The sequence below is a fragment of the Podarcis filfolensis genome (assembly GCF_964270895.1).
Source record: "Podarcis filfolensis genome assembly, chromosome: 13".
NCBI lineage: Eukaryota > Metazoa > Chordata > Lepidosauria > Squamata > Lacertidae > Podarcis > Podarcis filfolensis.
Genome location: NC_139615.1, coordinates 39,453,542 through 39,466,513, shown reverse-complemented (window position 1 = coordinate 39,466,513; position 12,972 = coordinate 39,453,542).

Genomic DNA, 12,972 nt, shown 5'->3' with positions numbered 1-12,972 from the left:
TATGTCAACAAATGATGGCCCTTTAAACTGGGGGCAAAGTTGTTGTTTTTGGTGGTTACTATGTTACACATTTTTGCGCTTTTATATTGCAAACAGCCTTGTGATCCCCGGATGAAGGGTGGTATAGAAAGTAAGTAAATAAAGCGTGGACTCTTAAGCTCAGGGTCGTGCATTTGACCGGGCTGGGGAAAATCCGATCACTGCCTGCAACGAAGCCTTTAGATGAAAACAGAGCTGATTATAAACAGGATGGATTTAATTTATATCAAATCGATTTAAATCACGATTTAAATCACTAGTCAGTAAGACTTGATTTAAATCTCTTTTTTTTACAGAAAGACTCATTCTTGCTAGTATAATCTTAATATTTACAACTAGATGAAGGTTTCATTTTTAGAATAATAAATTTTCAGAGTATTTTTTACAGTTATATCAAAAATTACTGATTTGGTTATACTATTAGAAATACTTAGACCGATAATTATGAAATTACTGTGAGGTTTAATAAGTTAACTGTTTATGTTTGGACAACTTTTCTGCTGTACTTTATTGGAAGGAGAAAAATAATCATTCCTTAATAACTAAACAATTTACTTAACTGAAACAATGACATTATAGCATATGCATCCATGTTTGTTAACTGATGTGGTTAAACGATTAAAAAAAAACTTAGACTGCGTTTTAGCACACATGAAAAACTTAAAACAAATCCTTATTTCCCAGTGAATAGCCTTTGGACTGTAATGTAACTTAAATAGAAAACTATCTTTAGAAAGATTTTTCCTCCAAAAGCATTTTATTTTAAAAATCCAATTTAAATTTACAAAAAATCCAATTTAAACAAAAAATATCCGATTAAATAATCTGGTTTTTTTTAAAAAAAACACCATTGATTTTTATCCACCCTGATTATAAATGTAAAAACTTAACTGTGGGAAATGGCCGCAGCAGCCCGCAGCCAGCTCTAACATCCAGAGAGCAGTAAAAATAAACTTGATATTTGCCTGTGTCACCTGAAAGCGTGGAGCTTGATGGGGTCTCCCTGGGGGAGAGAGGAATTTTGTAAGGAAGTGCCATGGAAGAAGCAGAGCTCATTGGATCCGGGCCTATTTTGGAAAGGATCCCAGATTACAGAGAGCCTTCTCGGGATTCAGTTTACCACCTCTCTCTTAAAATTGCAATAAACTTTGAGAAAGGGAAAGTTGCAGCTCTGCAAAAGTCTTTGAAAATGTGAACTCAAGACAGTTCATGGGTTTTATGCATTTTAAAAAAATTATTATTCCTTAAAAAAAATTAATGTAACCAGCTAATCCTTTGCTGAAATGGGAAGAGGAAAGACATCCTTGAAACAAGGTTTCTCAAAGTGCACAATGTTTTATCTCTTAATAAGTGGATGCATTTAGCGCGGAGGTACTTTATCTCCTAATCCCTTTTTCGGAGAAGCTTGGGAAGGAACAGGGTCAATGCCTTTAGAGATGTACGATGGAGCTGTTCTGCGCACAATGCAAAAGGAGGGGGTAGAATTCTGTATTGTGGTTGGAGGAGAGTCTTCTGCTGTGGCCTTGACTATGGATGGCAACGTGCAATCTGTCACAAACAGGTGTCTTTGTACAAACGCTGGGGTGCCAGCTGTGTCCTTCGGGGGAAAAGAAAACACTTGCCACAGTTGTCCATACACTGGCAATGGCTAGATATATCTTGGCCTTCTTCATAAGATCTAAGCTTTGATCATGGGTAGGCAAACTAAGGCCTGGGGGCCGGATCCGGCCCAATTGCCTTCTAAATCTGACCCGCAGACGGTCCGGGAATCAGCGTGTTTTTACATGAGTAGAAGGTGTCCTTTTATTTAAAATGCATTTCTGGGTTATTTGTGGGGCCTGTCTGGTGTTTTCACATGAGTAGAATGTGTGCTTTTATTTAAAAGGCACCTCTGGGTGATTTGTGGGGCATAGGAATTCGTTATTTTTTCTTTCTTTTTTTCTAAAATATAGTCCGGCCCCCCACAAGGTCTGAGGGACAGTGGACCGGCCCCCTGCTGAAAAAATTTGCCGACCCTTGCTTTTGATGAATGACTTCATCATCTTAAGTTATCAGAGTTGCTGAGAGTTTGTTTTTTTGTTTTGTTTTTAATTATCACTTGGCGATAAGCTCTTCCTTATAAGTTGTCTAGAATGTATTCTGCAGAAAGGCGAATTAAAAAGTATTTCCGAAAGCTCCAGTATGTTTTAGAAAAATCCACATGCACAACTCTCTGCATGTAGTAAACTAGCTCTTAAGGAAGGAAACATCTTTCTGATCTGGTTTAGTAAATATAGGCAATATATATATATTTTCCATGCAGGGGGTGCAATTCTGGTTCTAAACGCAGCATAAGGGGTCTCTATAGTATAGTGTATTTTAAAATGGGGTTTCAGAGTTTTTAGGGGTTTTTGAATGTTTTATGTAGTTTTTATGTAGTTTTATGTAGTTTTTATGTACCGGTAGTTTTATGTAGTTTTTCAATTTCATTGTTCTGCATGGGACAATGACAATAAAGGTATCGTATAGATCGTATATAAAAAATAAGGTTACCGCTCCTTACCAGAAGTTTGAAGTGGTGCAGTGCAGAGTAGCTCTTACAACAGTTCTGAAGTTGGCAACAGGTCAATAATGGCAGAAGCTAGCACAAACAAATATTGCGCAAACCAATCCGTGGTTTTGCAGTACCTGGGTGAGCTAGATTCTTCAGGCAACAGCGCTTCTATAAACCTGGCAGAAATCCTTTCAAAGTAACATATATTTTTAAATGCTGGGCAAGCTAAGACAATAAAAGATGACATCATGACACAAGCAACAGAAAGCGTACATTCTGGTTTTGTTGTATTAGGGTGCTGATAAATGGACAACTCACCATTAAGAGCTAGAATTCAGAGGGTAGGGGTTTTTTGGGGGGGGGGGATCCAGGCACTCCAGGGATTTAAAACTCTTCTCTCCCTTTTATGAGAATCACATCAAAACGTTTCATGATGGTGTAAATCTGGCAGCTGCTTCGGTGAAGCAGTCAAAGGTCCCTACAGTCCAGTACAGTGGTACCTCAGGTTAAGTACTTAATTCGTTCCGGAGGTCCGTTCTTAACCTGAAACTGGTCTTAACCTGAAGCACCACTTTAGCTAATGGGGCCTCCTGCTGCCGCCTTGCTGCCGGAGCTTGATTTCTGTTCTTATCCTGAAGCAAAGTTCTTAACCTGAAGCACTATTTCTGGGTTAGCGGAGTCTGTAACCTGAAGCGTATGTAACTTGAAGTGTATGAAACCCGAGGTACCACTGTATTTCCCTCCTGAGAATCTTACAAGGAAGGCATGAAAATGATAGTCATTCCTGCTTATCATAGAATTGTCGAGTTGGAAGGGACCCCAAGAGTCATCTAGTCCAACCCCTTGCAGTGCAGGAATCTTAACGAAATTATCAATGACAGAGAGCCATCCAACCAATGCGGAAAAGAACCACCTAAGAATGAGAATCCACCGCCTTCAGAGGGAGCGTTTTCCGTTGTCAAACAGCTCTTATCGTCAAAAATGGTCTTCCTGATGTTTTGTCAGAACCTCCTGTCGTGTAACTTGAGCCTTTGGGTTGGGTCCCACCCTCCAAAGCAGGAGAAAACGAGCTTGCTCCATGTGACAGCCCTTTAGATACAGTCGTACCTCGGAAGTCGAACGGAAGCCGTTCCAGAAGTCCGTTCGACTTCCGAAACCAAATTGAGGCTTCTGATTGGCTGCAGGAAGCTCCTGCAAGCCAATCAGAAGCCGCAGAAGCCCTGTCGGACATTTGGGTTCCTAAAGAATGTTCGCAAACCGGGTTTGCGGCGTTTGGGAGACCAAACGTCCGAGTTGCAGGGCGTTTGGGATCCAAGGTACAACTGTATTTGACGATGGCTATCATACAGTGGTACCTCAGGTTAAGAACTTAATTCGTTCTGGAGGTCCATTCTTAACCTGAAACGGTTCTTAACCTGAAGCGCCACTTTAGCTAATGGGGCCTCCTGCTGCCGCTGCCACGTGATTTCTGTTCTCATCCTGAAGCAAAGTTCTTAACCCGAGGTACTATTTCTGGGATAGTGGAGTCTGTAACCTGAAGCGTCTGTAACCTGAAGCGTCTGTAACCCGAGGTACCACTGTATCTCCTCTCAGTCTACTCTTTTCCAGGCCAATCATACCCAACTCCCTTAACTGTTCCTCATCAGGCTTGGTTTCTGGACCCTTGTCCCTCTTGGTCACCCATATTCCAACTAGTCCATTTCCTTCTTAAATTGTGGTGCCCAGAACTGGACACAGGACTCCAGGTGTAGTCTGACCAAGGCAGGATAGAGCAGAAGTCCTTTGATTTCCCTTGTTCTGGACACTATACTACTTCTGCTGATGCTGCCTAGAGTAGCATTAGCATTGGTTTACACCTGCCAACACGTGTGGGCAGCACTGAGCGGCAGCCAAGTCCACATCCCTTGCAAGGAAGCCACTGCCACTTGCTGGAAACGCCTGCTTCTAGGCCTCTTTACTGTCCCTCCCCATGCTCTCCTGTCATCTCTGAATATGCAGCTCTGAGCATGCAGACATTGGCAAGGAGGTAGAGATAACAGCAGCATCCTCTACCTGTTTTATGCTCACCTGGGTGTTTTCATGGTTTGGACCCAGCAGGAGGGAATGGGCAAGCCAGGTGGGTAGCAGTGCCTTGGGGAGAAAGGGGGGAGAGACTGAGAGAGGGCACTTTGTCTCAAGGCCCCCTAAAGCATGGGTAGGCAAACTAAGGCTCGGGGGCCAGATCTGGCCCAATCGCCTTCTAAATCCAGCCCGCAGACGGTCCAGGAATCAGCGTGTTTTTATATGAGTAGAATGTGTCATTTTATTTAAAATGCATCTCTGGGTTATTTGTGGGGCCTGCCTGGTGTTTTTACATGAGTAGAATGTGTCCTTTTACAGTGGTACCTCTGGATACAAACGGGATCTGTTCCGGAGCCCCGTTCGCATCCTGAAGTAAACGTAAGAGGTGACTGCGCGTATGCGCAGGTCGTGTTTCGCCACTTCCGCGCATGCGTGTGGCGTCATTTTGAGCACCTGTGCATGCGCCAGTGGCGAAACCCGGAAGTAACACGCTCCGTTACTTCCGCGTCACCGTGGAGCACAACCCGAAAATATTCATTCCGAAGCTACTTCAACCCGAGGTATGGCTGTACAGTGGTACCTTGGGTTAAGTACTTAATTCGTTCCGGAGGTCCGTACTTAACCTGAAACTGTTCTTAACCTGAAGCACCACTTTAGCTAATGGGGCCTCCTGCTGCCACTGCACCGCCGGAGCCCAATTTCTGTTCTTATCCTGAAGCAAAGTTCTTAACCTGAAGCACTATTTCTGGCTTAGTGGAGCGTGTAACCTGAAGCATATGTAACCTGAAGCGTATGTAACCCGAGGTACCACTGTATTTAAAATGCATCTCTGGGTTATTTGTGGGGCATAGGAATTCGTTCATTTTTTCTTCTTCAAAATATAGCCCCACACATGGTCTGAGGGACAGTGGACCAGCCCCCTGCTGAAAAAGTTTGCTGACCCCTGCCCCAAAAGTTCCCCTGCCCTAAAGCTAATGTCAGAACTGTTTTCCCATCAGGGTGGGTCTCCTAGTGTACTTTGGAGCGGATCATCCATGGTACAGTTTTATTGCTCTGCAAGAACTACCAAAACATCCCTATGGCCGTCCCCCAGGAGCAATTAACTTTCTGAGATAATCAGCAAAGATAATCTCTGCTCCTCGGCTGCCTTTCTTCCTGGGCTGGTTCACAAAAGTACCTTTGTCACTGGGGGGGGGGGGGGGGGATACGGTGTCAGTGACTTGGATGAACCTGTAAATTAGCAACCACAGCCAGAACAGTTACACGTCACCTCAAAGGCGATATTTATCAGTGAAGTCCCTCGGCTCGTGCCTTTGTGAGTCATCAAGCGGTAAGAGATCAAGACGCACACATGCATTGCTGGAAATGTAAAGAGAAAGAAGGTTCTTTTTATCATATGTGGTGGCCTTGTAGTAAGTTTAAAGCTTATTGGGAAATGATATATAATGAATTGAAAAAGATGTTCAAAATAACTTTTATTAAAACAAAACAAAACCCAAAAGCTTTTCTTTTGGGAATTATAGGGACAGAACGACCTAAATGGTATAGAAATTTATTTATGTATTTATGTATGCAACTACAGCAGTAAGAATGTTACTTGCCCAAAACTGGAAAGAACCAGAAGTCCCAGAAAAAGAAGAATGTGTACAAAAACGTATGGATTATGCAAGAATGGCGAAACTTGCCGGAAGAATAAGAAATCAAGATATCAAACTTTTTATAAAAGAGTGGAAGTGGTTTATTGAATATTTACAGATAAATTGTAAAACAGATAAAAACACTGGCAGGATTAATGCAATAGCCTGCAGTTACATAAGAGTATATAGTTAAAGGACATAAACAAATGAGTAAGTTAAGTGAATTTGGATATGCAGAAGATATTAAAAATAAATTTAAGGAACTGCAAAAAGAGGGGGAAGTCAAGTTTTAAAATGTCAAAATGATTGTAAAATCAGTAAAATGTATATATCTGAAAAGCATAGATTATTTTTTTTTTTTAAAAGATAGCTATGAAGATGCACCTATGCATGTGTGAACCAGCCTTTCCCCTTATCTGTACAAGTTTGTTTTTATAGGGGGAGCTGCGGAAAATTACCCCCAAGTCGGAAGAAATGGGGATAGGCCCCCATTGAAATCAAGTTATGTGTCTCTTTTTTACATACACGGTTAATTTAGCCATAGTCTAAGGGCTGGCAATTCTTTTACTCAATTAGGCTCTTAAAACCTCACTGATCTGTAACAATGGTTTGTTGTATTTTCACGCCATCCCAGCCTATAGCTCATAGGGTGCGGCAGAACTCCAGCCCCTTTTGTAACTGGCTGTACCCCAAAAGCCACTTTTTTTACCTGGTACCAACTAGTGGAGTTCTAGTAAAAAATAAATAAATGGATCCCACAATCATGAGATCTACTTGAGCCCGATTTCAAACAGGCGTGTTCCCCAACCCTCCCTAACATTTATTTCCAAACTGCCTCGTCCTCTGCTTTGGGAAGATTCACCCACTCCCAATTCCTGCCAAATTTTACACAATAGTTTACCTTTCACGGTAAAAAGGAAGAAAGGGAAAAGCTTTTGTGGCCAGCTTTCTCAAGTGACTCTGTTTTCGTGCTTTTAAATAGCACACTGACATGTAATGGAGGAAGATTTTCCTGGCATGGAGATGAGGAAAACATCGCCCACTTAATTTCTCCAAGCCAGGCGGCTGTTAACTGTGCAGGAATAGGGTCTGGGTTTTTTTGTTTTATGAAAGTTGGCAACCCTGAAACCAGCAAGAATACAACATTCTGCAAGTTTGTGTAATCATTACTGCGTGCAGTTAAATAAAATGACAAGCTGTGTACACACCATATATTTAAGACACATTTAAAGCACATGACCTCCCCCAAAGAATCATGGGGATTGTAGTTTTTTTAGGTATGCTGGAAAAACTACAGTTCCCATGATTCTTTGGGGTAAGTCATGTGCTTTAAATGCATTGTGTATATGCAGCCTGAGTTTCTTCCGCCGTGTACACACTATACATTTAAAGCACATTCCTTCTCTCAAAGAAATTAGGGGTATTGTAGTTTATCCCTCACGGAGCTACATTTCCAGCAACCCGTTAACAAACTACAGTTACCGGAATTATAGCCCTGGTTACAATGCAATAAAATTTATTACTGTAGAGTTCGCTTATTCCTTCAAGTGACTATTTTGGGTTCCTCTCTCCCCACTTCCAATTTATCACAGTGATTGAACCTATTTGTTTGGTTTGTTTACTTATTGGATTTCCTGCCTGCCCTTTTCCATAAGCATTTAAAAATAAAAATTACAGTATTAAAACCAATTTATAACTAGGAGAATGGAGTGGCTCCTTCGATTCTTTCCTCCTTTTTCAGCACAGCAGGCCTGCGGACTTGCATACTGGCTAGCTGGATTTTCCTGAGGGCTGATGGAGCCAAAGTTATTGAGTCAGAAGCATTTTGGCTTATGGGATTCCCCCAGCCTTTTGGCTCTGCTTCTGCTTTCCAATGCATTTTTGGAATTTCTTGAAGCAGGAACTACTTTCTCGTGTTTTCCGTTTGCTCAGGAGAGCTCAGTAAGCAGGAAGGACCAACAGGAGATCTCGGATGGGATCTTCCAATATACAGTGGTACCTCATGTTACATACGCTTCAGGTTACAGACTCCGCTAACCCAGAAATATTACCTCAGGTTAAGAACTTTGCTTCAGGATGAGAACAGAAATCGTGCTCCATCGGCGTGGCGGCAGCGGGAGGCCCCATTAGCTAAAGTGGTGCTTCAGGTTAAGAACAGTTTCAGGTTAAGACCGGACCTCTGGAATGAATTAAGTACTTAACCTGAGGTACCACTGTATTTTCCTTCCGTTTCTCCCCCCCCCCTCTTTCTTACGAAGCAGCTGGAGTGGGGACACAAAAATACTAATTAAACCGGGGAAATCTGCCACGCAATAATCTGCGCAGGGGCGTCTTGCCCATAGAGGCAAATGGCGCGGGGCGCCAGGGCGCCTATTCTGGAGGGCACCAGGGAAGAGATGGAGGCTGGGTGCAGCACCACCCGGCATCAGCTCACAGCCCTCGCCCTCTTCACTGAAGCAGCGCCACACCCAGAGCCTCCGCTTCTTCCCCGCCGGAGGAGCTGCCCTCCAGCCGCTGCCCGCCTCCTCCAGCCCCACCAAGCTGCCAGCAGCGCCGTAAAAAGGTCAGCAACTCTGAGAAACAGGGTGGGCACTGGCTCCAGAGGGATCTTTGCACCATGGCGCCGGATATATTTAAGATGGCCCTGAATCTGCCACAAGCTCTACAGGGTGGTGGGGAATGAGAATCATCCCTTACAGAACCCCATACCCTCCAACATTTCTCCAATGAAAATAGGGACATCCTTGGGAAAAGCAGGACATTCCAGAATCAAATCAGAAACCAGGACGGCTTCTGTAAATCCAGGACTGTCCCTGGAAAATAGGGACACTTGGAGGGTATGCAATTTTCATGTGGTGAGAGACTCCAGGGGTTCCTGTGCTAAGCCGGGCTTGGTTTCCTTGGAATGAAGGTCAGTGGAGAACAGGGCCGGCCCACCCATAAGGCAAGGTGAGGCCACTGCCACAGTGGCAGGATAGCAGATCCAGCTTCCAAGAAATGCATTTATTGAGGTGGCAGTGACAGCTATGGCACTCTTCTTGGAGGCCAGACCTCCACAGCGGCCTCTTGGCAAACAGGAAGCGATGCTGGTCTCCTCCCACCCTGGTTCCCAATTTAGATCTTTATCCTCCCCTAGTTCCTGATGTCGATCTTCACTCATTTCTTCTTCTCTGGCAGGCCTCAGGTACCAAAATGTCTTGGGCCAGCCCTGGCAGAGACTGCAGGGTCTTTAGGATAAATGGCTTTGTTGTTGTTGTTTAGTCGTGTCTGACTCTTCGTGACCCCATGGACCAGAGCACACCAGGCACTCCTGTCTTCCACTGCCTTCTGCAGTTTGGTCAAACTCATGCTGGTAGCTTCAAGAACATTGTCCAACCATCTCGTCCTCTGTCGTCCCCTTCTCCTTGTGCCCTCAATCTTTCCCAACATCAGGGCCTTTTCCAGGGAGTCTTCTCTTCTCATGAGGTGGCCAAAGTATTGGAGCCTCAGCTTCAGGATCTGTCCTTCCAGTGAGCACTCAGGGCTGATTTCCTTCAGAATGGAGAGGTTTGATCTTCTTGCAGTCCATGAGACTCTCAAGAGTCTCCTCCAGCACCATAATTCAAAAGCATCTTACACATATATACGACCTGAGCATAGGCTGGCGGGACTCACAACATTGACCCTCCCAACAGATCTCACTTCCCCTTTAGGCTTCCAGGGAAGCTACAAAGTCCAACGCAGAGCAAGACACGTCTCCCTCTCTGTAATCCTGAGTGGATATAGGATCACAAGCCTGGAAGGGATCCAAGTATATCATCTAGACTAGCCCTGCCACACCCGAACCCCATAACAATACTATATGCAGAACAGCAGACAGCAGACAGTCATCTCAACCAATCTTTCCCCGTTTTCTTCTGCGGTAAAATCCGGAGGAAGCAGAGAGCAAAGGGTTTTGGGGTTTTTTTGGTTTTTTTAAATTAAATATTTATTAAAATTTTCCACCTTAGTTTTGACACCCCTCATGGTTCTGCAAGAGATGGGTTCAAGGAATAACCACCCAGTGACAACGGCAGACAACCTTGCTTAGGACTGAATGTTCAAGAGAGGGCCGGCCCACAATATTTTGGCACCTGAGGCGAACCACAAAATGGCGCTTCTCCTCCCTACCAGGGGAGAAGGGGTGAGGGAAGAGCTACTTTGGAAGCAAGGTTGAAGCAGGAATCAAAGGCTATTGCAGGACGAAAGGGGCCCACTCTGAATCACAGCAGGCAGCTGCAGAGCACAGGAGGGCAGCCCCATTTCCTCCCTAGGAAGGAGACCTCACACAGCCTTCTCTTTGCGGTGAGGCTGCTGCAGAGACGGCGTTGCGGGAAGTCTGCCAAGGAGGCAGGAGATCTGGCCTCTGAGGAGCGAGCCGTTGCAGCAGCAGGCGAGGCATTCCTTGGAGAAAGGACCTGCCGCCCCTCTGGCTAGACCACCTGAGGCAGTTGCCCAACCTTGCCTCATGGGTGGGCCGGCCCTGGTTCAAGAGCACCTCGCCTGGTTCTGTCTTCAACGGCTGATGCTGCTTCTGTCTTCAACGGCTGGTAGGTAAGGGACCTCTGGACGGTTAAGTCCAGTCAAAGGCGACTATGGGGTTGCGGCGCTCATCTTGCTTTCAGGCCGAGGGAGCCGGCGTTTGTCCACAGACAGTTTTCTGGGTCATGTGGCCAGTGTGACTAAACCGCTTCTGGCACAACGGGACACCGTGATGGAAACCAGAGTGCACAGAAACGCCATTTACCTTCCTGTTGCAGCGGTATCTATTTATCTACTTGCACTGGTGTGCTTTCGAACTGCTAGGTTGGCAGGAGCTGGGACAGAGCAACGGGAGCTCGCTCTGCCATGGGGATTCGAACCGCCGACCTTCTGATCAGCAAGCACAAGGGGCTCAGTGGTTTAGACCACAGCACCAGGTGAACCTCCCTCTGGGGACGAAACAAAATTAAAAAATTCTTTCCAGTAGAGACCAACTAAGTTTGTTATTGGTATGAGCTTTCGTGTGCATGCACATTTCTTCAGATACCAATTCTTCAGATTTCTCCCTCTGGGGAAATATTGACTGCAAGTGAACAGGGCCAGCGGGCTCTTTGCCCCGGTGTCCTGGAAGAGGGACCAGACAAAACAGCTCTCCTTTCTGTTGATTGTTAAAGCAGCTGGTGGCTGAGACTCCTGCCTCTGCTGTGGTGCTTCACCTTGAGGAAACAGGGCTCTCCGCGGCAGCAGCCCTGCCTGGGTTATATGCGCCTGTCTGAGGAGCTCTAATGTGTGCATAAGATTTGCACTCTTGGTGTGCACAAGGGTACGTTCGAATGAATAAAATGAAAGGGGCCTTTAACAGAGCAGATCTGCAGCACGTAGAATGAAAGTTTTGTATTGTTTATAACACTTGATAGGAAGCTGCCCAGAGTGGCTGGGGAAACTCAGCCAGATGGGCGGGATATAAATATATTATTATTATTATTATTATTATTATTATTATTATTATTAGCCACTTTGCAGCCGCTTATTGTTGTCTGCTCATGTATTTACTTAATCAATTCACACACACGCATCCCTCAGGGCAGCATACAGTGGTACCTCGGGTTAAGAACTTAATTCATCCTGGAGGTCCGTTCTTAACCTGAAACTGTTCTTAACCTGAGGTACCACTTTAGCTAATGGGGTCTCCTGCTGCCATGCGATTTCTGTTCTCATCCTGAAGCAAAGTTCTTAACCCGAGGTACTATTTATAGATTAGCGGAGTCTGTAACCTGAAGCGTATGTAAACTGAAGCGTATGTAACCCGAAGTACCACTGTATATGGTCTCACTATGGTTTGGTTTTCCATCAGGCGTTGAGCAAATTCACATCCAGCCATGCTACAGAATCGGATGCTCTCAGAAATCACTGGGCCGCATTTCCTAAGCTCATTGCTGTTTCACAGTTGTTATTACCAGGGCTTTTTTTCCAGCTGGAATGGGTCAGGACCACAATAGCTCAAGGACCGCCTCTTTCCATATGAACCTACCCTGAGATCATCTTCTGAGGCCCTTCTTCATGTGCTCTAGGGGTCCAGAGTGTGGCAAACAAGAACGGGGCCTTCTCTGCAGTGGCTCCCTGTCTGTGGAATGCTCTCCCCAGGGAAGTTTGCCTGGCACCTTCACTATATACCTTTAGGCACCAGGCAAAAATGTTCCTTTTTAACCAGGCCTTTGGTTGATCTGATTGACATCCTATACCTTTTTAAAATGTGGCTCTTTTGGGGGGGTATTATTGAGTTGTTTTTATTTTGAATATATATATTGTGGTTTTTATGTTGATATTTTCTGCCCTGAGTCCTCCAGGTATAGGGCGGTATATAAATTCAATAAATGATAATAATAAATAAATTGCCACTCTAAGAGAACGAGGGAGGTGTTCATGGTGAGTTCCGGCTCCTCTTCTTCTAGAAATCAGCACTGGATATTACTACTGCTACTGTGTACATAATAATAATGAATAGCAATGACGACAACAGATGAGTACACAAGCACTAGATTTGCAGGGAGCCACTGAGCCCCTCCGAGAGAACAGCTAAGTTCATTATATACCATCTTGCAGGTGGTAGTGGTCCGTGGCTGTATCGTCACTAACCCTATTGCTGGGAAAGTCCAATAAGTAGCGATAATCCACAAGCACACTCCACCTAGAAATGGCCAT